Source organism: Mauremys reevesii, linkage group 5 (genome assembly GCF_016161935.1).
Source record: "Mauremys reevesii isolate NIE-2019 linkage group 5, ASM1616193v1, whole genome shotgun sequence".
In the NCBI taxonomy this organism is placed as follows: Eukaryota; Metazoa; Chordata; order Testudines; family Geoemydidae; genus Mauremys; species Mauremys reevesii.
The window spans coordinates 88129313-88141590 of record NC_052627.1 but is presented as its reverse complement, the minus strand read 5'-3'; the positions used below and the strand labels follow the sequence as shown (position 1 = coordinate 88141590).

Here is a 12278-nt window from a genome sequence, read left to right as displayed (position 1 = left end):
ATGAAGCCTTATGGGGACTGAGGGCTCTATACCTTTTTGGAACCAAGTCCATTAACTTCCTTGACAACAGGAACAGATCCCTAATGTAGTTAATAAGAAACCACAGGAATCAAATTACAACACTGTAGCTCATAATTACAGTACGACTTTCTTTACCTCTTATACTTTTTGGGATGTTAAACCGTGATATTTAGGATAAACACTGATCCTTCAGACGAATGTGGGTTCAAATATATCCTCTTCTACAGAAAAGCATCAAACTCTGCACTGTAAAGAATCAAAAAAGAAAAGTTAGAGAACTGGAAATGATTGGAATTCTGTATGTCACTAGTATTCAAATGCAATATTTATAGCCATCATTTATTATGATTACTAGTAAAGTACTATTGTGATATATCATTTATAAATGTAATGCTCTGCCTGATGAATTAAAGAAATAGCTCAATATAGTTAACTCAATGTGTCAAAAACAGAAGTGCTTCTCTTCAGCAAGAGGAATACTCTGAAACTTCATCTGGCTTGACTAAGACCTCCTATTTACCTCTATCTGTAATCATAGTGTCATCCTTGACTCAAACTCTCCATCTCCCACATTGCCTAAGTCTCTAAATCTCCCTATTGTTAATTCTGAAACAGCATTTGTCTATGCCACGCCCTCAACTCCTTCTCTGCTGTTTTTTAATTCACATCTACATCCCTTTTCCTACTGATTACCTCAGTTCTTCTCTGGTTTCATCAAATCACTGCTCTCTGGACTCCAGAATGTTCAGAATGCTGCTCACTCACTCACAGAGAAACCCAGCTACATCACTCCTGCTGCCTCAAACACAGCCACTGGCTCCCCCTTTTATTTTCAAAATGAAGTCCAATATCATTTTCTTTTTAAGTACTTATTCCAAACCTACCTCCTAGATCTAAGTCTCTACTCCCTTTCATGCTCCCCTTCACTAATCTAGCAATCACCACCTTCCAGTCTCTTCATACAATCATTTTTGTTTTTAATGAATTCTCTTCTACAGTTCCCGTTGTCTAAAACTGCTCTCCATGCCACTTTGCATCTCTTTTCAAAGTTATCTAAACACACATCTCTCCTCCCTTGCCATACCTCATTTCTCCCTGCATCAGCTATTGGCCACACTGAAAGAATGTTTTGATTTCTTCACTATACAATGAATCGTATGCCACTGTTTTCTATCATTTTCACTCTGGTGCCTTATATTTAATGTTATAATGTATTTTGGGTTATAAGAAAAAAATTCATTTTCGCTAAAGCGAGAAGTACTGAATTTGTACTTTTTGCTAAAGGTTGAATAGCTATTATTCTTAGGAAAGTAAAAAGTACAAGTAGTATGTTTTAGTTTAATTAAAGAGGCAATGATTGCTCCTCTCCCTGTTTCTACTGGAAGTGTTTAACTGGTTAAAAAAAACACTTGTAAAAAAACATGAAATTAAAGCAGAGCAGAGCGTTCTGCCAAAAGAAGAAAAACAACTACACAGCATGACTCAGTGAACCCGCTCATTCTTCTCTAGCCTAATAACCTGCTGGCCCATTGACCTACTTTTTTTGTAAGGTAGTTAAACCCGCATCTCATATTTAGACAGTTTTGTTCGGTTTGACAAGTATAAACATTAACAGTTACAAAGAGACCTGCTGAAATCTAGATTACAGAGACTGTAATATGAAGCCTATGTTTTTAAGCTGTTCAGAGCAGGAGGCCTTTGCCAACCCTTCCACAAGTTCTGACAGCTCTAATGAGGAAAATTTTACAGCTCTACAAGCTGCACATGCAGGATATCGCCTACTGCAGAGGATACACCGAGGTTAAACAGAACAAAGCCATGTTTCACGATGTCTAAAAAGAGTATAATAAAAAGGAAGTTGAAGGAACATTGAAGAGGGAATTTAGAGAAAGAAGGAAAAAAAAACTTTTGACTATTTCATAACTGGTAACTGAACATATGCAATTTTAAACGAAAGTAAGAAAAAAGCTGAACATGGTGGAAAAGCTTTTTGAAAATAAAACCACATAGTTCTGTTAAGTAGAAAATTGCACGCATGTGAAAGCTTGCAGAAAGGTCTGGATGCCTACACATAAGTATTGCCCGGCCAAAATGTTCACAGGTCATGAGGATCTCCAAAACCCATGAGATTTTTAAATATATATTAGGTTCTTTTATTTGCCTTCTAGATGCTAAGCCTTTAGAGTATATTCCAGCAACATTTTCAAACTTTTCTCTGCAATCATAAGGGCTAGAAACTTATTTTTTTTAATTAAAGCAGAGATTCTCATGCAATCTCCTGATTCCGGCAGCTGGGGCTTTAAGAAAAACAACACTGAGACTTGCAGCAAAATCATGAGAGTTGGCAACACTATAACATTTCCACCTCATGCTGACCTGCAGAGCAGAGGTAGACAGTGAGTGACGAGGGGTACATCTAGATGGCTGTTGGAAGCATGCCTCCCAGCCTGGGCAGACAACTCTGCTTGAGCTAACACGTTAAAAATAGCAGCGTCAACGTTGTAGCACGGATGGTAGCACAGGGTAGCCACCACAGTAGGGACCCAGAGTGTTGGATGGATTTGTACTTTGGCAACTAGCCTGAGCTGCCACCTGTGTCACAATGTTGATGCTGCTATTTTAGTGAGCAAGTATGTGTCTGTTTATCTGGGCTCAGAGGCATGCTCCCAACTGCAGCATAGACATGCCTGGGTGGACAAAGGAAGTGAAATATTGAGTCTTTAAAGCACTTACAGAGTCACCAGCTGGAATCCTGCCCAAGATAATAATGAAAGTTTATACCACATGAGGGTGGGGGCAGATATCTATATGGAAAGTATTAGTAATCACAGTCGATTTCTACCTCCACAACTGGTACTAAAATTGGTACCACTGATTCTCAGAAGTGAGCTCAAAGATGGAACAAGACCTGCAGGTTGAGCAATCGTCTCAGTCCTAGCACCAGTCCCTTCAGGACAGAATTGAGACGCTGCCGAAGCAGTGTGGGGAAGCTTGCATTGCCTCTACCTACCCTATATATCTGTTGTGTGGACAAAGAACTTAAGTCTCTAGGGCAGTCAATCCAGTCAATATTTTTCCTATATCACTAAATATTTTAAAGAGACAGTGAATTTTTAATCTTATTTTGTAAACAATATTATATACATAGATTGATTTTACAAACAACTTCTTCATAAAATCCATAGATTTTAAGACCAGAAGGGAAAACAACTATTATCATCTAGTCTTACATAACATTAGGCCAAAGAATTTCACCCAGGAAAGATCATAGAAAACAGAATTCAGTTTTCTGACAGAATCTGCACGTCTCCCAGTTTCCAACTTGCTAGGTTTAGTAAGTATTTCTGAAAACAGGGGCAGATCATTAACATTTTAGTACTTAACAGTTCTGTGCCACAATCCTAATATGATAAAGGAATTGACTAATGATCTAATAGGACTTTTCTACTGCTAATTTAAAAAAAATCAAAACTCTTCTCAAGAACAATACTCTGCAGTTATACAATGCCTCCTGATCTAACCATTACACCACAAACACTATTTACAATAGGAACGCTGGGGATGGTTATATATTTTTGGGTACTACTGGTGAGCAAAAAGCTACTTTTTTAATTTGTATAATGGCTCCCAGCTTGTTTTGCTGGAGCACCCAACTGCAATGGATGTGTGGATGGGCAACATATGTCACGTTATGCCCCAGAATAGTTTCTGTTTTCCCTCATTTTCTCCTTCTCTTTTCTCCTTTTTTTATCTTGCTTTTTCCCATGCATGTCTTTTTTAATTTTTTTAATTCCCTTTTTCTCTGTGGCTCCCCACCCCGGAATAATATGTGCTGGTTGGAGAGGTGCCTGGCCATATGCTCTCTCATGGCCAAGCTGAGCCAAGTAGTGTGCGAGCTGAACACTGGGGAAAATACCCAAGCCTGTAGACATGTACATATGACCTGCTTCTGTAACCACATGTAGTAGGAGCCACCATAAGTAGCAGGTAGTTTTCAAGGAGATGTCTGCTAGAACCCTGAAGGGGACTTTTTTTTAAATCTCGCTCCTGCTATTATGGCAGTGGATCCTGCAGGACCCATGGGATACCAGTCTTGCTTCGGGGCTCTACACTAGTCCTGTGCATGACTCTAATGCCTGCCACTTTGCCTGCAGTTGTAGGAGGTGGATCAGGATCATGGTGTTTTCATTAAACATTCTGCTCCTCTCCCTCAGCACAGACTATCTGACAAAATTTCTAGACTTTAATGTTGACTTACCAACCGCCTTTTTTTTTTTTATTTAAAGGACACAAATTAATGTTGGAGTTTTTCAGTGTGCCAGACAGAATTTGAAGTGTGGGAGGCAGGGAGTACAAGTTCTGATAGGGCAAGTTGGTTAGGACATGCAGGGGAAATAAGAGAAAGAATTAGAAATTAAACTGGAGGAAGCCTAGAAGGATCAAGATGTTTTCAAGAGTGATGGAATAGGCTCATTTCTAGAAGGAACTAAAAGGGGAACGTGCTCAAACAAAATAAAGGGAGGAGTTACATAGACAAGAATTAGACAAGACAAAGTAGAAGCTGCTGCCATGGTATGGCTATGGGCAAAAGTAATAACAAATTGTAAGTAAATCTAAGGGAGTCATAAGATTCAAGAGGGACATCAACCTGCACAATGAAGTCCTCAATGAAGATGAAGCTGGAAGATAGACCAATCAGAAAGTCAGATCTGGCAGAGGAAGACATGTGGGTTTTGTAACGGGGGGAACTGGTAAATCACACAGGTTTTGAGATTAGAGGGAGAGAAATTTAAATGAAAAAAAGGGGATAGACGAAGGTGGAAGATTTAATTAAAAGACAAACTACAAGAAAGGTCAATGAAACTCACAAAATACCAACTCAAAATTATGTTGGCACCACATCTCTTAATATGCCTACCATTCACAGTATTTAGTCACAACAAAAACCCTTCCTCCAATGGCAGCAGCCAGTAAGAGCCTAGAAACCACCATGTGTGGGAAAGAAGAGTGTGATGGAACAGGAAATGTGCAATTCTTATTCCAACTGGCATTCTACCTAATCTCCTGCATGGCACATTGAAAATACAACTAGTATTCTATAGGGGTTTACATTTTTTCATGCCTTTTTCTAATATTTCACTGGCCTAGATCTATATTAACTTCTTGTCTGCATATACAGTGTGGTTGTATAACCTTTTCAGTACGTGTATGACATTTTATAAGTAAATGTTATGGGACTTACAGAAGTCTTGCATTTACATCTTATTACATATTTTATAGGAAAGATTTTTTCATGGTTTTGAATAGGTTAAAAATACTATCAAGAGGTCAGGTCACTGTAGTTATTTTAATATCAAACTGAGCCACAGAGATTAGAAATGAAAAACAGAAGGAACAAACCATTTAAAAGTAATAATAGTTCTTTAGTAAAACAAGCTTTGTAAATCCTCAGGATAGGGTTTTCACACTAGGCTGACATGCTCAACTGAAAGTCAGAATGTAGAATATTCTCACAGAAGTCAGGAAGTTAGGGATGAAAGAGACCTAATAAGTTATCTCCCTCCATGCTCCTGCACATGCAGAACCGTTCCACCACTGGGAGAGGATTTCACAGAGCATGTCTACACTGCGCCATTGCTGTGCATCTCATGAAGATGCTCTATGCTGATAGAACAGAGGTCTTCCGTCAGCATAATAAAACTACCTCTGTGAGAAGTGGTATCTATATTGACAGGAGAAGCGCTCCCTTTGACATAGTACTGTCCACACTGACGCTTATGACGATGTAATTTATCTCGCTCAGGGGGGTGGTTTATTCATGCTCTGTGCAACATAAGTTATGCTGACATAAGCTGTAGTATAGACATAGCCACAGTCTTCTAGTCCTGAATCCCCTCATTCACCCCTCCCTTACAAATATTCAACCCGAGTTTTTCTTAGCTCAATTTCACCCTGTTATTCCTTGCTGCACCTTAAACATTTCCTCTCTCCATTTGGTGCTTACATATTTAGAATACCTGAAAATGTTTACATTTCGTTAATTGCTTTTGCTAAGCTAAACACAAATTTCTTGTAAGTCCTTTATCCCAAGTCAGTCTCTGCAAACCATTTATCGCTATGTTTGATCATCCCTGTATTGCCTCCAATTTGTCACTCTCTCTCTGGTTTTGAGGTGCCCAGAAATAAAACCAATATAGACACTCTCACTCTCTCTCATCTGTAACATGATTTCATGGTGTCTAGCTCAAATTTGCATTAGCTTTTTTTATGTCATCATATTATATCGCAAGCACATCGAGTCTGTTATACACTCAAGCTAGAATTCTTTTGGCATTATTTCTCTTTAGGTATTTCCTTCTCAACTAATATCTGTATTTCTGGATTATTCAATAGATGCATGTATGCCTTACTCTTTTCAGGCAATTTATTTTTGTTATTCCCTGTCCATGGGCTTTTCTGTGGGATTTATCACCATAATGTTTGAGTACCTCACACACACTGAGTCTATCTTCACAACACCCTTATGAAGGAGGTTGGTAGATATTATTTTCCTTATTTCAGATGGGGAGTTAAGGTACAAAGAGTTTAAGTTCCCAATCCTGCACTAGGCTTCACATGGGCAAAGGCATCTGCTACAGATGACATGACCAAGGTCAGAGAAGAAATCAGTAGCAGAGATAGCAACAGACCCCAAAATGTCCTAAGTTTCAGTCCAGTGCTTTAATCACAAGCCCATCTTTTCTTCCCTTCTTAGGCCTCTGTGTATTATCTCTGTCCTCACTTTTGTTTTCAACATCTCCCAATTAACTGTATTTTCAGATGATATTTAGTATGCTTCCAGATCATTAAGATATTAAATTAAACTGGCTTTAAACATTGATCCTCAGAGCACACCAATGAACACTTCCCCTCCTCCCAGCTCAATACAATGAAGAACCATAAATAACAGACAATCAATAATGAGTATAAGCCTAATGATGTCGAAACATTTTGATGACACATTTCAAAAGTTAGGATTTAACAGCCCGATTTGGGGAATCAATTCCCTTTCTTTTCTAGTCTCAACTAATTACTTCTTCAATCCTGGCTTGTATATTCACTCTTCCTTACCTTTGATCTTCCCTTCTTCAATAAATAACCAAAAAAACAAACAAAGCCTAATATGCAGGAGATACTGCTTGCAAATTCTCAAACTTTATTCTGCACTGCAAAGAGTGCTGTAATTTTGGAGAGTATGCGCTACATTCTTAATGTGTAAAAAAGCTGGTTGAATCCCTACTTTAGCAGCAAACCTAAACTCAGAGTCAACTAGTCTCAACTTCCTACTATTAATTTTTTCTCATGTGAGCCATATCAAGCTAAATACATTCTCATATAACAAGGCAAAACCATTCCACTTATTTTTTTCCAATTTCCTTCAAATAAACTGAAGATGCATGCAAATGACAGTAACTATTTGTCAGTTCAAAATGGGAGAAACACCATATGTAGATACCCAAAGTTACCCATGTTCATATGATTTATCAGTAATAGTCCCAGAAAAAAAACAGTATGCGCAAAGCAACAAATGTCTTCTGCCACTGTCGGCACACAGGATACTGGGCTGGATGGACCTTTGGTCTGACCCAGTACAGCCAGTCTTATGTTCTTAAGTCCCAAGCCAGCAGAGAAAACAGGCTGAGAGATAGTCTCAGCACATCAGGTGCCAGTCCCAAGGGGGTTTCTGTGACCGAACCCATCACACCCCACCCCAGGTGTTAAAAATCTCCTCTGGGCACAATCAGCCCCAACCCATTGCAACTGTGAAGTCTGTCAAGTCTGGAGAGGGTGGGTCCTTAAAAAGGTGGATCCCTGCTCAGTTTGGGGCAGGACTCTGAGGGTATGTCTACACTGCAATTAGACACCTACAGCTGACCCATGCTAGCTGACTCACACTTGCAGGGTTTGGGCTGCGGGCTGTTTAACTGCGGTGTAGACATTCCAGCTCAGGCTGCAGCCCAAACTCTGGGACCTTCCAACCTCACAGGGTCCTAGAACCTTGGCTTCAGTGCCAGCCCAGACATCTACACCACAGTTAAACAGCCCTACAGCCCGAGCCCCATGAACCCAAGTCAGTTCGCATGGGCCAGTCGTGGGTTTTTAATTGCCGTGTAGACATACCCTGAAGGAATAGGGCTATAACTCAGAGCTCCCTAGCCCTCAGAAGAAGGGGTTTCTGACTGGGAAAACACTTGAGAGCCTTGACCACCCAGGCTGACTCAGAAAGGAAAGGAGCCAGTTCTTCTCTCTTTGGCTTTCTGAAGGCCCTAGATTCTGCCTTTTGTGGGCTGCAGATGCCTCCTGACTTCTTCATTTGGACTTCTTTACTTCCACCTCCCAGCCACCAAATGACCTGCACCACACAGCCAGAGGCTTGTGCTCCAGACTCCAAGACTCCACACTCTCCTTCCCGGGGATGCTAGAGATCTATAACTCACTATGGTAACTAATGCTGCTTAGCTATCAAATGAAAAACAAAACCAAAACATACACAGTTTTGCCCATTTTAACAAATTGGTTATGAACTTTTTTTTTTTTTTAAAAGATGCTCTAGTCCAGGGGTCGGCACCTTTTCCAGAATGGTGTGCCGAGTCTTCCTTTATTCACTCTAATATAAGGTTTCGCGTGCCAGTAATACATTTTAATGTTTTCAGAAGGTCTCTTTCTATACATCTATAATATATAACTAAACTATTGTTGTATGTAAAGTAAATAAGGTTTATAAAATGTTTAAGAAGTTTAATTTAAAATTAAATTAAAATGCAGACCCCCCCAGAACGGTGGCCAGGACCCGGGCAGTGTGAGTGCCACTGAAAATCAGCTCGTGTGCCACCTTCAGCACGCGTGCTATAGGTTGCCTACCCCTGCTCTAGTGCCTGAAATTTGGCAAGGGGAAGGTTGCTCAGGTATCAGGAATATAAGTTCCATTGTTCTCGTGGGGAAAAAAACCTAAATTTGGCCAAGGTATAAGCTTTTGAAAAATCTCAATTAACGCAAGTTCAGTAGAAACTTGTTCAAGTTTGGCAGCTAAGTTTTCCAAAGATTCTGTCTCCACTGAGCATGCTCCAGCCTCTCAACTGACCAGACTCTGTATATGCCATCCCCACAAAGTGCCTGAGCATATTCCATCTCAGGGAAGCAAGTGTGGAGCAAGACATTCCCTGCAGTTGCTGCTCTGGGCCCATTGTGATGCCAGGCACCAAAATTAAGAGCAGGGAGACTCTCTCTCCTGTGGCCTTAATACGCCCTTTTCTGGAACCAGTCAGTGAGGAGGAGGAACCAGCCTGACTTAGGGTACACATCTACACTGCAGCTTGCAGTGTGCATCCCAGCACAGTACATAGACAAGCACTAGCTCTGCTTGAGCTAGTATGCTAAATAGCAGCTGGGGGGGAGGAGGAGGGTAGCACAGGCAACGGCTCAGGCTAGCTTCCCGAGTATACTCCCAGGGGGTCAGGGCAGGTTTGTACTCAAGTGGCTAGCCTGAGCGGCTGCCTGTGCTACCACCAGCTACACTGTTTCTACCATGCTAGTTTGAGCAGAGCTAGTGCATGTCTCATTGCCCATGCTGGGAAGCACATTTCCAGCTGCAGTGTAGACATACCCTTGGACTGTACAGGGGAACATGGGAAAGAGGGTGTTGCAGGAACCAGAAGGTGGAGAGAAGCAGAAGAAGAGAGATATGGATAGAAGCAAAGGGAGGGGAGGTTTGGGAGGGGGTAATAGAGGCAGAGGGGTCAGGAGCTGGGGACATGTGGGAAGGAGGTAGCAATGGAGAAAGAAGGAAGAGGGCTCCACACCCTTCTCCAATGCCTGGGATTGAACCTGGAATTCTGGAGTCCACGTTATCTCTGCTGTGAAACCCACTGGCAAAGTATGTGTGTCATCCCCCTATAGTGCCACATAGAGGATAGTATCCTATTGTTACTACTTACTGTTAGCAGTCTGTGCTGGTGATCTAAAGGCTGAAACCCTCCTGATGGCCCAACCGGGGGCGGGGGGGGAGGGAAGTGTCAATACAGTTCCATATGACAGAATTAGGTGGGAGGATTGCTTTTTTTTTTTTTTAAGACTTAAGAAGTTACATAATAACTTCTATGTTAAAAGAATGTAAAGGTTGCAAAGTCAAGCACACAATTTTCTTAACCCTCTATCCCTGCTCTGTTTCAGAGCCACTCAAGAGTTCCTATGTGATGCTGAGCACCCAATTTTTTTACAAACACATTAACTCATTTAATACCACAGCTCAGATAGTGCTAGTAGCCATATATTACCATCTTTGCTTACCAGAAGCACACTATAAGAGAGCCTTCCGAGTATTCTAAATTAGAGGTCTGTATCTCCCATTTTCTTCCTTCCTGCATGTAGAAAATTAGCTTGGTTTGTTTTTAGGGATTTTTGTTTGTGAGTGGGTGGGTGAGTTGTATGCGTGTGTGTTAGAAGAACTTACTGAGGGAAAGATAAATAGATTTAAATGAGTTCTGTATTTAGTTCTGAAAATAACCAGTATCACATTCATTCTTCCCTGTTTAATAATTTCATCATTTCAGTGGAACATATCAATCAGGGAACTCAGATAGCTAGGGCCAGTCTCAGAAGGCTTTGAGTATCAGGACACAAACCTGGAACTGAACTCTATATTCAATGGGGAGCCTATGCAGAAAGCAGAGCATTTATGCAATGTGTACACACTAACATGAGCTGCTATTTCTACTTAGTAACAGGTCAACCTGAGTTTTGCATATTTTAATAATATGTTCAGTGTTCATCTACATAAAGGATGCCACTATGGGGCTATGTACACGCAGCAAAAGGATGCATTAATCCTAGGGCTAGTGGAGGACTCTGGCAATGTAATTTGTAAGATTCCTGAAATGTAGCTAACAGATTCTACAAGAACAGAATAGTAGATGCATTCTGCATCACTCAAGTACAGTTACTGAAGGAACCTAAAACTTAATCTGAAACTTGATTATTCCATTTGTGGAAATGCAAACATATGTAAATAAGGGCCTGTTAATGGGATTCTTTTACAGTGGCTGAGGTTTTTAAATCTCTAGGATTGTACATTGTTAAAACTGCTTCTGGTGCTTAACTCTTTGCATGCAGGTGAATCTCACACAACTGAATGGCTACCTAAGTGCTTGTGGAGAGTGGACAGTTTGCACTGCCTCCTCAGCTCTTTAGTGACAGCCTGAGAGAGTTTGGGCACGGAATTGAATTAAGACTCCACTTTTATACCAACCTGCCCATCCAAATCATCACTGTGGAACCTCAGTATTTTAGAATCAGCTCACCTCAAATCACAAGGCTGGAAGAGGTGGGGAAGAAACAGTGAATGAACTCTGGGAAACCTACATTTAAAATATACTCAAGGAATAGAAAACACTGTAGCTCTATTATACACTTCTGTATTTGACCAGTTATAACTTATTATTATTTCTTATGAAACTAACAAAATATGACAACATAAAAAACTTACCTTTCTAAAACTCTGGTGGCTGTCACTGGATTCTTCCACTTCCCTCCCACTACAGCTACCTGTTATAAAAACAGGAGGTCATAATGAAACAAAAACTTCAATAGCTGAACATTTGACTCCCTAGCACCTGCAACTGGATAGCGCAAGGGAGAAACTCCCCTTCTTTTCTTCACAAAACAAAAATGAAAATTGTTGCATTCAGGATAGCAAAGCTTAAGGTTATATTCTGTATTCCACCATAACCCCCTCATAACTTGCTCTGATGCAGGTTTCCACATCAGGAATTTGCTCCCATGGGAATTGTATTTAAAGCAAAACCTTGGGCAGTTGCTTTCACCAGGCATTACACAGATGGTAAGCTATGAAATCCAGGACACTTAGCTGACTGGTCAGTTTTTTACATTTTCTGGTTTTAAGTTAAACTGCAGAAGATTGGGTGTATTACTCCAGTACTTTTTATTGGGAAATCTTAATAACTTGACTTGAAGCCATGCGTCATGTGCACTGAGACCACAGTAATGGGTGCCTTTAAAATGCATGTAATCAATAAAGTAGTAATTTTTCAAATTTTTCTTGAAGATTGAAACTTTCCATGCTTGATTTTAAACCCAAAGAAAAGGTTCCTTGATTTTAGACCAGAAGACAATATACCAAAATTAAAAGTAAAATTCTTAATGAGCTCTCATAGTTAGTCACATAGGGACTATCACCCCCTTATTCCTTCATACTGAAGCCT

At 40.4% G+C, this 12278-nt stretch overlaps 1 protein-coding gene across 5 annotated transcripts in view; it reads right to left on the bottom strand.

The window, feature by feature from the left end:
- Nucleotides 1-12278, bottom strand: part of CLOCK (clock circadian regulator) — a 126141-nt gene that overhangs the window by 65840 nt on the left and 48023 nt on the right. For all 5 annotated transcript variants that reach the window (XM_039540420.1, XM_039540418.1, XM_039540416.1 and 2 more), the window contains exons 3-4: nucleotides 11543-11601; nucleotides 157-267 (exon numbers count right to left, since the gene is read on the bottom strand). The gene's annotated coding sequence lies outside the window, so the exon portion shown is untranslated. The remainder of the gene's footprint in view (nucleotides 1-156; nucleotides 268-11542; nucleotides 11602-12278) is intronic.